Source organism: Myotis nattereri (assembly GCF_964212035.1).
Source record: "Myotis nattereri genome assembly, chromosome: 8".
In the NCBI taxonomy this organism is placed as follows: Eukaryota; Metazoa; Chordata; class Mammalia; order Chiroptera; family Vespertilionidae; genus Myotis; species Myotis nattereri.
This window is the reverse complement of record NC_138083.1, coordinates 3,255,777-3,269,335: the sequence shown is the minus strand read 5'-3', so window position 1 is coordinate 3,269,335 and position 13,559 is coordinate 3,255,777.

Here is a 13,559-nt window from a genome sequence, read left to right as displayed (position 1 = left end):
TGTTCCCACTTAGAGCAACGGCCTCCTTTATGTCAGGGCCACAGGCGAGGGGCTGGCCATTTAGCAGCAGGAAAAACTGGAAAAGGTCGGCTTCTTGCTGGGGTGGGGGCAGTGAAAGCAGGTGGGCTCAGGAAATCACCCCGAGGGCACGCACTTTGGCTCTGGGGCAAATTAGCCCTCGGAGAGGTTTCGAGCCGCCAGCCGGGGTGGTGGTTAGTGCTCGTGGGGTGGGTCCCACTTTGGGGAACTGCATAGTGGTGGCCACTACACAACCTCCCGGATGTGTTAAATGCCACTGAATTGCACACCCTAACATAGCTAATGTTATGTCGTGTGAATTTTACCTTACAGATTATTTTTGAATGGCTGAGGTTTAAAAGTCGGAGTTATCCCTTCAGGAGAATATGAAGACACCCGGGCACCTCGGCAGCCCCCGGGGGTGGGAGGGCACATCCTCCCCATGCTCCGAGGTCGGCTGGGGGGTTCCGCTCTCACGACCCAGCCAGCAGGCGCAGTGCCCACCACACAGGGTGTCACCATCGCTCCACCTTCTGTCTCCACAGCCCACTAGCGCGAGTGTGACATGCTTGCCTCAGGTGAACAGCAGGCACAGGCGTGGGCCCTGTCCAGATTGCTGCTACCCCGCCTTCTGCTCACACTGTATCGCGTTATTCCTCAGCTTTCCCCACTTTTCCGTGGTTTCTGGGGAGGGTGCTGAGCAGACCATGGGGTGTGCAGAAGTCCCCCGCATGGAGCAGGTCCCAGCTGATGAAGGTGGCTCCCCGTGTCCCAGCCGCCTCCTCTCGGGCTGAGTCCTGTTTGGTTATTTCTTGTTCGCATTTCCAGTGCTCTTACCATATTTACCGTAATTTCTGGTCCATAGTGGTGTTTGCTTGAATCCCCAAATTCGGACCGTAGTGGGTTGAATGGTGGCCCCAAAAGGTATGTCCACCTAGAACCCAGGAAGGGGACTTTCCGTGGTAAAAGGGTCTTTGTAGATAGAATTGGGGGTCTCGAGATGAGACGGCCCTGGATTAGGGCGGCCCTGGGTCCAATGACAAGTGTCCTGTTAAGACGAAGGCCGAGGGGGAGTGGAGCCCACCTGGCTCTGGGCTCCCTCAGGCCCTGCAGCAAATGGTGCCCGAGGGTCAGCTGGTCTGAGCCCCCTAAGCTCCCTGGCTGGCCTTGCCCCCAGCAGACAGAGCCAGGGCCGAGGCCCCTCGTCCTCCACTCCCTGCCCCAGGGGAGTGGCCTGCGGGCGGGCGAGAGACGGGAGTTTGGTGAGGAGCAGCTTCGGAAGCAGAAGCGAGGGCGGACGCAGAGGAGAGGGAGGTGGGAAGGCAAACAGGATTTTCCCTTGAACTCGAGCTGATGCTGAACAGAGAGCAGCCAGGCCAGCGGGCTTCCCCAGCGCCGCCCTGCCTCCGCCTCAGCCCGTTATGCTAACAGTGAGGACACGTGGCCGAAACGAAATTCAATACGCATTTTTTGTTGTTGCTGTTAATCCTCACCCGAGGATATTTTTCCATTGATTTTTAGGAAGAGTAGAAGAGAGAGGGAAAGACAGAGAAACATCGATGTGAGAGACATCGATCGGCGGCCTCCTGCACAAGCCCCGACCAGGTACCGGGCGGGAGAGGAGCCCGCAACCAAGGTACATGCCCTTGACTGGCATCGAACCCGGGACCCTTTAATCTGCAGGCCGATGCTCTTGCCACTGAGCCAAATCGTCTAGGGTCAATATATATTTTATTTCTATAAAAATAGATTTTATTGATTTTTTTACAGAGAGGAAGGGAGAGGAATAGAGAGTTAGAAACATCGATGAGAGAGAAACATCGATCAGCTGCCTCCTGCACACTCCCCACTGGGGATGTGCCCGCAACCAAGGTACATGCCCTTGACCGGAATCGAACCTGGGACCCTTCAGTCCACAGGCTGATGATCTAGCCATTGAGCCAAACAGGTCAGGCCCCAATATACATTTTAAAGGACATGAGAAAATTAAAAAGAGGACTGTTAATTGTCTAACATTTTGTAAATTCATCAGGTGTACAATTTAAAAATAGCTTTGCCTCAGTGAAAAATAAATTAATTATTATTTCTTTTTTTTCTGTGTTTTTTTTTTTTTTTGTATTTTTCGTATTTTTAAAAAAATGATCATTTCTTACTGAACCTAGCACGAGGGAGCGAACTGGGGCGGCTCTGTCCCCGGGAAAGGCTCCTTACATGCTGCACTCAGCCACGTGTCGAGCCCCAGGACGAGCTCAGGGGCTGCAGCATGTGAGTGGCAGGGGACAAAATCCGCAGACACTCGTAAGGAATCTGAAGGCACTTCCTCAGGAAAAGCTGTGGATTGGGGGAGGGGACCCTGCGGGCACCGGGATGCCTGTTCCCCAGGCAGGTGGACACACCGGAGCTCTCCTGGACTTCTGTTTGGAATACTGTGGAGCTGCTGCACGGGGGAGCCGTGCCTGGGCTGGGTGGCCGCCCTCCGCGCACCCTTTCGGGAGGACTCCGGGACATGGACAAGCTGCTGGCAGCGGGAAGGGCACCTTCACGCGCCGCATGGCTTACCACAACACCCTTGCCCTCCGGCTTGGCTTCATCAGGAAATAAACCTGCACTCAGAGCAGACAGCAAATCACATCCTCCCACTTGTCTGCTTTACTCAGGAAGAGCAGGGGGTGGCAAATCAGACCGGGTCCAGGCTGGGCTGCGGGGCCCTGGGGTCAGAGGGACATTAATAGAACCCGAAACTGCTCCTGGAACGGAGGGCGCTGAGCCCAACCGCGTGGTTAAATCAACGCAAGGGCTGGGAGCCAGGGACCTGTCGGAAAGAAGGCGCTGGGTGGGTTCAGAGCCCGTTCCCAACCGCCCATGGCCTCCTGGTAACCTGTCTGAGGTCAAGGTCCAAGGTTGGGCTCAGAGGCAGGTGCCTGGAGGGAAACCATGTCCCCAGCGCACAGGGGCGTCTGAGCGACTGAACGGCAGGCCCTGCCGCAGCTGCTGTTCGGGCCCATTCATTGGTCACCCCTCAGGGACGGTGTGCACAGCTCTCGGCCCCCAGGGCTGCAGGGCAACATGGAGTCCCCATCTCTCTGATGGGGAAGCTCATCTCCACTCCACGGCTGTAAGAAAGGGGCCCTGAGGGTGCCCCGGTATTGAGTGTGTTTCCTTCCACGACTCGCGTGGAGTAGGGTTCGGTATCTGAAAGAGGAGCCGCACAGCAAATGAGAGAAAAAGACACAAGATAACTTTGCAATATTGGGGGACCAGGCGGCAAGTCCCGAAGGACTTCTTCTCCCTGTGCTCAGGCCTCACCAAGCTTTTATTCATCTGGGATGCACCCATAGCATAGCCCTAGGCAGGTGACCCCCAGTAACAGGCAGACTAGCCCATCAGCAAGGATTTACATAATAATAAATGGGGGAGCAGTTTCAGCTACCACTGTCTGGACAAACAGAGTTGGCGCCTAGCTCCGAGCTTTGGGAGGGCTTCAAAGGCACCCAGCCTTGGGGGGGGGGGGTTCTCTGTCTATGCTTATCAGATAGTGAAGGCAATAAACAGTTTCCCACACCCCGGAGCCCAGGAGCTCAGCACAATCACGTGGTTCTGCTATATTTACTTCGACTGAAATACGGTTCATCGCTTCTCTGAAATCGCAGTTGGACCGGCATCCTGTTTCCGTTTGCTAAACCCGGCCCCCAGACCGGAAGCCAGACCCGTAGCACCTGTGGTAGGTCAAGCACCCTGGTGAGAAGAAGGACCCCTGACCTTCGGACCCCATTCACAGGTTGGAGGGGCACCAGCACCCACCTCCACCCTCGCCCGTCCTGCCCCCTCCGGAAGCCTATCCTGAAACTCAGCCTGTGCCACATGCACTTTGCTAAGAACAGGCGGGCTCTCGCCAGGAACAGCTGAGGGAGGGGTCTTCAGAAATCAGTAGCATGGGAAAGGTTATTAGAGTGAGTTCATCATGAAGAGTAAATTAATAGAATAATTTGGTGGTGCCATGTGATATCCGGGTAAGAGGGGGCGTTGTTGTAGCAGTATGGGGAGGAGGAGATGGGTGTGGGCGGAGAGCGGGGCTGTCCGGCCAGAGGGCAGAGGGCCGTTGGCAGATTGCGGACTGCAGGACAGGCGTGCAGGGGCCAGGTGTCTGCAGGGACGAAGGGCTCACAGGCCCGTCGTGGGTGGAAGGTGGGGCTCAGGACCGAATGCTGAGGAACTCTTGAACCGACCAGGCAAGGCTTGGGCTGCCTCCTTAGCCCAGCCTGGCCAGTTCCTTGTGTCCCACACAAACACTGGGAGGAGCTTTCGGCCTGAGTCCCAGGCCACGCCATCCCGAGGAGGGGCGTGCATTTCATGATTCCCACCCCCCAACATTTCCCTAATGCTTTTCTCTCTTTGCAGAAAGCAGGCGCTTTTTGGTGATCACAGACCTGGAGAAACGGCCTGCCTGAGCACAGGGAACTAATGGCGGGGCCAGCGGACTTCCCTGGCCCAGGGCAGGACTCTGCTGCTCCGGACACCAGCAGGCCAGGCCCCGCTTCCCTGCCTGTGGTGGAAATGGCCCCCAGGAGCCCCAGGAAGGCCTGTCACAAGGACACGCATGTGGCTGTCTTGCTGAGTCCAAAGACGACGGCTTAGCTTGGAGCAGGTGTCCCCTCTGGGGTCCATCAACTACGGCCAAGGCAGGTGCTGCCCGGGAAGGTGGAGGTGTGCTGTGAGGTTGGCCTTGGAGGCAGAGGGACCCTGCACATGGAGTGTGCAGGCAACTCCCGTTTGTGTCTGAGCTGACGCTGAGGCTGAGTGAAGCTAGCAGGACCCCAGGAGGCTTGGGGGGGGGGTGCGGTGGGGGGATGCTTGCTGGAAAGGCTGGCCTGAGGACTGAGCGCCAAGGTGTGGCCTGCTCGGGTCCTCCCCAGGACTCACAGGGACAGCGCAGGCCTGCAGGTGTGAAAAGCAGCCTCTCCGTGGATAAGGCCGAGGGCCAGGAGACCAGGGCCCCCAACTCCACCAAAGAGCAGCAAGCAGCTGTGGCTCTCCCAGGGGTGTGGGTGGAAGGCACCCACTGTCCACTGTTCCCTGTCCTCACCACCGCCATCCCCAGATTGGGCCAAGCAGGGCGTCTCCAGCTAGACACACACTGTTTCTTTTGCTCACGTACACATACCCCAGTGAGAGTGAGTGCGCGTGTGTGAGTCCGTCTATGTGTGTGTGTGAGTGTGTGTCCCCACATGGAAGCAGCTGCAGCGTCGGACCTCAGCCGTCAGCGCTCCCAGCAGGTCTCCTACAGAGAAGGGTGTGCGAGCCCAGCCCATCCGGCATCTGGGAGCTCCGCAGCATCACCCTTTGGAGGTGCGCATGCGCGGAGGCGTGGCTTTATTCTTGCCACAGTGTCTGAGTCTGCAACTGACAATTAATGTTCAAAAGAACACGAAATGGAGGAGAAATCACAGCAATTTATCAACCGAAATTATAGGCGTAGACACACGTCATCCGTGGAAACAGTTACTATCAAAATTAAAGTGTTAGAGATTTTCCTCAATTTTAAATGATGCAAATCCCCTTTTCCTTGATCTGGCAGCGCCACGGCTGGAATGGCAGGATTACCCAGCGGCCCTGCGCCCTGCAGCTGCCACCCAGGCCTCTCCTCCCTCGCTGCCCCTCACCAGCATCGCTGCGCCCGGCCTGGGACCCCGCCTGCTCTCAGGGTTTAGGTGCATATTTCCCTGAGCTGCTGAAAGAGGCTGTGCGGTTCCCCATCGTACCCCTAGCTGCTGAGCGTGGAGTGAAGGCTGGGCTCTGTGGGCTGTGTGAAGCCAGTGGTTTGTGGCCAGCTTAGGGAAGGCTTCCTGAGATTGAACCAGCTCTGCCTTCCTGGGAAGGACGTGCTGTTAACACACTGATGCATTTGATTCGCTAGCATTTTCTTTGGTCTTTATCCTGTTTTGAAATCAAGAATCCCAGCCTCATAAAATTATCTGGTTAACTTTCCTATTTTCTATGAAACTAGAGGCCCGGTGCATGAATTTGTGCATGGGTGGGGTTCCTCGGGGTGGCCTGCTGGGATCAGGCCCCTCTCACACCCCCAGCCTCACAGCCCCACAGCCCCACCTGGCACCCTGCCATGGCCTGGCACCACCCCCTCACCTGCTCCACCATCCCACCTGCAGGGTGATTGATCAGGCTGGGGGGCCCTCCCCTCCCCTCTCCCCTCCCCTCTCCTCCTCACTCCCTCAGCACCTGGGAGCTGGGCGGCAGCCCTGCCCCCTGCCACCGCTGCTGGTCTCAGTCTGCAGGGCAATCAGGCCCCCACTCGCACCCGCCTTGGCCTGGAGCCATCTGCTCACCTGCTCCACCATCCTGCCATGGTCCTGCTCTCGTCGTGGCTCATCAGGGCCAGCAGCACCTCCACTGCTGCCAACTGCCAGCATGTTCTGCACCACCCTCTAGTGGTCAGCGCATGTCATAGCGAGGGGTCAAACTCCTGGTTGAACAATTTGCCTATTAGGCTTTTATTATATGGGATGCTTTTTAATTTTTTTTATTGATTGATTTGAGAGAGAGGAAGGGGGAGAGAGAGAGAGAGAGAGAGAGAGAGAGAGAGAGAGAGAGAGGTGTTGTTTTACTTATTTATGCACTCATTGTATGTGCCCTGACTGGGCATCAAACCCACAACCTTGGCGTATCAGGATGATTCTCTAACCAACTGAGCTACCCAGCCAAGACCTCTATGAATGCTTTTAAAGATAGATATTTTCTAGCTAAGATTTGGAATCAGCCTAAGTGCCCATCAGCAGATGAATGGATTAAAAAACTTTGGCACAGCTACACGATGGAGTACTACGCTGCTGTAAAAAGGAAGGAACTCCCACCATTCACAACAGCATGGATGGAGCTGGGGAGCATTATGCTAAGTGAAATAAGTCAGTCAGAGAAGGATAAGTATCATATGCTCTCACTCATTTGTGGATTATAATGAACAACGTAAACCGATGAACGAAAACAGATGTAGAGACAGAGAAGCATCGATCAGATGCTCAAACCCGGAGGGAAGGCAGGGGAGGGTGGGGTGAGGGGGCGAGACCAACCACAGGACTCGTATGCATGCAGATAAGCATAAGTGATGGATGTGGACAACAGGGGGTGAGGGTGAGGGCAGGACTGGGGGGATGAGGGGGCATTGGGGGGATAAGGACACATTTGTAATATCTTATTCAATAAAGGGGAAAAAATAAAATAAAGATAGATATTTTCTCCATGGCCAGTGTCGCTCAGTGGGTTGGAGCATCGTCCTGTACACCAAAAGGTTTTGGGTTCAATTTCTGCTCAGGGCTGCACAGGAGGCAACTGATCGATATTTCTCTCTCACATTGATGTTTCTATGTGTACACACACAGACACGTGCCCTCACACATTTATGTGGGGGTTAACCTGAGGAAACCCGAGTGGGTGTGGGAAGTGGGGGGTCAACAAGGGGTTTGGTGTGAGCCATCCGTGATTTGGCGTGTTCAGGGGACAGCATAAACCATGTCCTGCAGAGTTCCCACCCGGGGCTGAGAGAGCCGCATTGCCTTCACCCTGAGTCCTCCCGTCATGCTCAGCGCGGCCGCCCGTCTGGGCAGTGTTGGAGAAAGGCCTCCAGCCGAGGGACCCAGAGCAGCCAGGGGGCATCAGGCAGGTGGTGGCCGAGGAGGTGGTGCCTGCTGTGCTATGCGAAGCCCGCGGCACATTCCCAGCACTCGCAGCTTTCAGAGCACTTCTGTCCCTCAGCGTAGCCACTGGGAGAGTCAGTGGGCCTCACCTCTCCTTCAGTGACACACACAGCTTCCGGAGGTGTTGTGGGCGGTGCCACAGGCAGACTCGGGTTCCTGCCCTTGTGGGGACTCTGGTTGCCTCTTCCTGGCCCATTTGACCTTTATCATAGGCATCAGGATGCTCTGAGGAGGACGAGGTGCAGCTCTGATGTTTGCTTCCGGTAACTGTCCCAAGGGCACTAACGTAGCATGGGTGAGGAGCAAGCGATCTGCTTTAGTTTTGCACGTGATCACACATTCTCTGAACAACACTCCCACACAGAGCTCTAGAATCAAGGGTGGCCCTAACCGGTTTGGCTCAGTGGATAGAGCGTTGGCCTGCGGACTCAAGGGTCCCGGGTTCGATTCCGGTCGGGGGCATGTGCCTTGGTTGTGGGCACATCCTCTGTGGGGGGTGTGCAGGAGGCAGCTGATCGATGTTTCTCTCTCATCGATGTTTCTGGCTCTCTATCCCTCTCCCTTCCTCTCTGTTGAAAAATCAATAAAATATATTTTAAAAATAAATAAATAAATAAATAGAATCAAGGGTGAGGCGCTTGGCGATAATGCCGGGCAGGAACATTTTACTCAGCATCTTGGCAATGCCAGATGGATTGAGCCTTCTTCCTTTACACACACATGCACACTCATGCACACTCATGCACAGACAGGGATGGCCAAGGGTCTGGCCAGCGGAGGGCGGGGAGTCCGAGAGGCGTGGTCCAGCACCTCGGACAGCGCCCGCCGGTCCTAGGACTAGGTCCTCACAGCCCAGCCTACCCGGCTTGCTGTTTTCTTGAGGGTCCCAGGATTAGAGATGGGGGAGGGGTTGCACAAAGCCAGCATGGCTGCAGCTTTTCTGGGGCCAGCACATCTGCTTTGTCCCCTCGAAGCATCCAGGTCTGAACAGGAACGGGCTCCAGCTCCGGCTCACCACCAGCTTCTCTGGGATAAGTTCCCACCTGAGGATAGTCCTGGTTTGTCACCTGCTCTGACTCACTTTCTGGCATCTGCTCTATCTCCCTGGCCAGCAACCTGCTTTTTCCCAGTGTCTACAGCCAAGCTGTCCCTTCATCCTTGTATCTCCAAGCTGGCACGCTGCAGGCACATAGTAGGAACCAATGGAATGAAAGAGCAAGAATTCCCTTCCTGTAATCCAGCTTGCATGGCGCCAGACTGAATTCAACTTAAATGAAAAAAGAGAAAGGTAAACAAACCTATAGTTGTTTGGATCTCTGAGGGGGTTGGGCATTTGACCAACCACAAGTGTCCTAAGAGGGTAGCTAACTGTGCTTCACACGGCTGGAGAAAACTGCCTTTGGCTGCCGGCTACGATGCGCTTGCGTGTAGATGGTAGAGAGCGTTGAAGCGTTTTAGGAAGAGCTCACAATGGCTGGTAATTTTCACAGGGAGATGACCTTGAGGCAAAGAAGTGGCGTCTAGCCAAAGGGCCATCCATGCTCGCAGTGTGACAGTCCCCAGCACTACCTCCACGACTGGCCCCCAGCAAGCACGCCCAGGCAGGGGGTGGGGAGCGGGGTATGAACGGGAGCCAGCCCTGTGCACCGCTCCCAGCTTAGGTTTCCATGGCTGCTGTGACAAGGATCACCAACTGGTGGCTGAAAACAACAGAAACTTATTGTCTCAGTTCTGGAGGCCGGAAGTCCAAGATCAGCGTGTGGGCAGGGCTGGTTCCCTCTGGAGAATCGCAGGGGAATCTGCTCTAGGCTCCTCCAGTTTCTGATGGTTAGGGCCACCCTTGGTTTGTAGACATCTCACCCCCATCTCTGCCTTCGTCTTCACGTGGCCTTCTATCTGTGTCTGTGTCTCAAATCTCCTTTTCTCTTGTTAGGACACCGTCACTGGGTGTGGGGCTCACCCTAAACTTGGGGTGATCGCATCTAGAAAGAGTCTTTTCCAACTAAGGTCCCATTTACAGTTCTGGGGGTTGGGATGGGGACAAAGCTTTTGGGGGCCACCACTCAGCCCACTGCTCCCTCCGAGATTAGTGGTCCTCACTCTTCCTCCTGCCTAGGGCATCTCTCTAGACACAGCTGTGGCCACAGTGATGTGTCCACTGGGCCCTACCCTGCTGGTTCACCCGGGTGGGGGGGTGCACTGGTGTGGGGGCAGGGCACATGGGGATGGGTTAGATGGGGTCAGAGCCATGCTGGGAAAGAGGCTGAGTGGAGGTGGAGGGTCCTGAGCTGCTGGTTCCAGGGCCTGTGTGCTTGGGAGCTTCCAGTTAAAGAGGGGTTCTCAGAGCCAGCCCCCCTGGGGCAAAGCGGAAGGTAGGAAGGACACTCCCTCTCTACCTCCCACTCCCTCTGTTTCTCTCTCTCCGTTTATCTCTCCCTCTGTTTCTCTCTCCACCGCTCTGTCTCTCTCAGGCCCAGGACTGTGGCCCTGGCGGGCTCCCTCCCACGTGCGTCTTTCTTCGGGGCCAGCGAGCTCTGCATTCCCTGTGAGTCCCCGTCGCCACCCCCAGGACAAAGAGAACGAAAGGAACCAGAGATGCATTCCCGTCCTCTTCGTCCCCTCGCCCCCCTCCAGCCTCCGGGTTCCATGTGTGAGGTCCAGTGCCAGACGACCCGGGCAGACGGGGGCAGGGGACAGTGGGCAGGGCAGGGCAGGGTGGGCAGCAGCTTGCTGTGCAGACGTTGCATTCTCTGGGCACCTGACCCTGGCCCTCGTTAGAGGAGGAGCCTGAGGGAGGATGAAGAGTCCGACATGGAGGGCCTGGGGCAGGTCCAGTGGGAGGGGCTCTTGGTCAGACACGGAGAGGCCACAGCTGCCCAAAGCACAAAGTGAGGCTGCCCCCGTCCAGGCTCTATAGATGGACACCCACCCCTGGGGAAAGGGCTGAGCGCCATGATCCACACCATCCCAGGTGTGTACACGCAATGGCCGGTGCCCAAACGCAGAGCACAGCTCCTGGGGCGGGAGAGCTGGCAGGGTGCCTGTGAGGATGACGGCCCTCTCCCTGCTGGTCCCAGGGACGCTGGGGACCCTGCCCCTTTGTTTCCATAACAACACCAAGGGGAGAAGGATACACCCCACTCATGTTCAAATTCAGCTGGGAGTTTGTGGCTAAGACCCAGCCCCAGCCCTCCGGTGAAGGGATCTCAGGCTTGATGGCAGGGCAGCTAGTGAGGCCTCTCCCAGAATGAGCTGCCCTCTGAGGGACCTGCCTGCCCTTCAGCAACCAGCTGTCACCCAGAGCCGCCCACCCAAGTCCGGGCGGTGTACCTCCCGGCAGAGGCCTGGGTGCGGGAAGTGAGGGGCCGCCAGGCTGTGGCTGGAGTCAGCATTGAGTCTCAGGAGAGGAGCCAGGGCCCAGGGAGAGGTGAGTGGGAAGGGAGAGGAGCGACCCTGTCCATCAGGAGGTGGCGTCCTGGGAAGGACTGGGAGGGTCGTCTTCCTCCCGCCTCCCTTTCCCCTCAGAGACACAGGCCTCCCACCGGGCCTCCTGCTTGGGAACTTTAAAAACTCAAATACCTTGCAGAGGGGACTGGGAGAAGCCTGGGTTCTTGTCTCGGGGGACCACATGCCACCATAGAATGTTAGGGCTCAGAGAGTTCAGTGGCCTATTTGTCACCTGCAAACCTGGCACAGTGTCCTCTCCCCAGCTCCCAGCCACTCTCAGGGGCTGGATGGGACAGTAGATGTCCCCCAGGGCCCCAGCCCCAGGTGAGAACAGCCAGGGAATGGGCACCAGGGGCAGCAGACGGTGGGCGGTGCAGGCCCGGGGTCTCTGGTGAGCATCCTCACACAGCAGGGACCTTGTGGTCCTGCCTCAATGCTGGTGCCTTGTCAGTCACTCTCCGTGTATGGACGGAAGTGTCCTCCCGCCCTGTGCTCATCACAGGGGGACCTCCTTACAAATTCAGCCCATTCTCTCCTGAGAGGGTGCCGGGCAGTCAGCCACAGGGGAGGGTGGACTCAAATCCTGGGTAAACCACCTGGGAAGCTGGGTGCTGGGGCTCAGGGAGGGCGCCGAGAGCCTGCGGCATCTCTGCTCCTCGCCGAGCTCTGCTACCAGCCGTCAGCCCACCCAGGGCGCTGTCCCCCCTGCGGGCAGCCCCAGAGCAGGCCGCAGGCTGCCGGGTGGGTGCTCCCTGCTTTGGGGGCGGGGGAGAATCCAATTTAAATTGAGGTTACCAACTTTTCACCAGACCGAGACCCACAAATCGAGAGCAGGCAGCCCTCAGGCCAGCCGGTGGAGGGTCGCTCCATCCCACAGCACCCAGGATTGCTGAGTGTTCGTTCACCTCGTGGGCACCGCGGCATCTCCATCACCCCCACCCGGCAGGGGCTTTGGAGACACCCAGGAGGCAAAGGTCGGGGAGGTGTCCTGGTCCGCCCGCCTCTCCTGTTCTGCTGGGCCCCAGCCCTACCACCTCCTAAATGGCTGCCTCAAGGAAACTAGTCAATAAGCCTGACCTTCGCCCTGGAAGCTGATCACTGTTAAGTCTGTAATTGCTAAGAATTCATTTGTTAATTATATGCAACTAATCTGCATCCTTCTGTTTTATAACAATTCACAGAGTAATTAAAAAGAGCAAGCTCCTTGGGTCACTCCTCCTCGAAGGCTGGGCCCAGAGCTAACGAGCGGGGTGCCTCCTCCAGCCTCCCTGGGGCTGGGCTCTGTGGCGGCTCAGCCCTCTGCCGCCTCCTGCAAGTAGGTGCAGCGAGAACCTGAAGGTCTCCGATCTCTGGGTCCCCTTGGAGCCTCGGTTGGCGCTGCCCCAAGACAGGCTTAGGGCAGAGGCCCTGACGTGTTGGTGATGGAGTTTTCACAGACCAGGCGGGACTCTCCAGGTCAGCGCCCGGCAGACACGAAGGCAGAGAAAGGACCTGAGGCCAATGAGCGTGAGCAGCAGGTCCCAGTGACAGCAGCAATGGACGGCACCACACGGCCGCCCCTCCGGCCTCCTCACAGCCGCCCCGCGGTGCCTCCCTGGCTGCCCTAAGGGTGGAGACAGGGGAGAGGACCAGAGGCCAGCCCCTCGGCCGGCCTGGCTGTGGGGGACGCAGGGCCTGGGAACCTGCCCCTGCCTGCCCCACTCTCCTCCACCGCCTGCCTCTAGTGCCGCTCTGGCTTCCCCCGCACAGCCGAAGCCGGACACAGCACCTCGCATTTTCATCCCAGCTGCACCCGGCGCCAGCTCAGTGCTCGCCCCGTTGGCCACACCCCAGAACAGTCCTCACTGAGCCCGATCCCAGTTCTGCTGTCAGTCATCTCTGCCCCACCCACGGAGACCCTGGTCCTGGTCATTAGCCTCCCCTGGCTCAGGGCCACGGTGCCTATCTGTGTTGCTCTGCACACGCCGAACCCCCGCCCCTGACTTCCTTGTGTTGCCCTGCAGACCCCGAGTCTGGAGAAACCGTTGGGGGTGCAGTGGGGGTCGTGGCCCCTAGGATATTGTAGTCTGTGCTGAGGTCAGCTGCCCAGGTGGCCTGCAGGAGCCCAGCACTGACCCACCCTGACTCCTGTGTGCCAGCCTTGCCCATCTCCCCTGGCACCCTCTCTGTTGCTGAAATCCTTGTGCACACTGCCCCAGGGAGAGCCAGTGGTCAGGGGGAATGTCTTAACCCATGTTGGCCATCATCCTGGCTGCTGGGAGGGACTGGCCTCTCCCTAAGCCTCCTCGGCTCCCTCTTCCTCTGACCTCTCTCAGGTGCCCCATCCTGGACCGACACCCTGTGCCCCCCCCTACCCAGGAGAGTGGGTGCAGCCCCGGGGACTCGGTT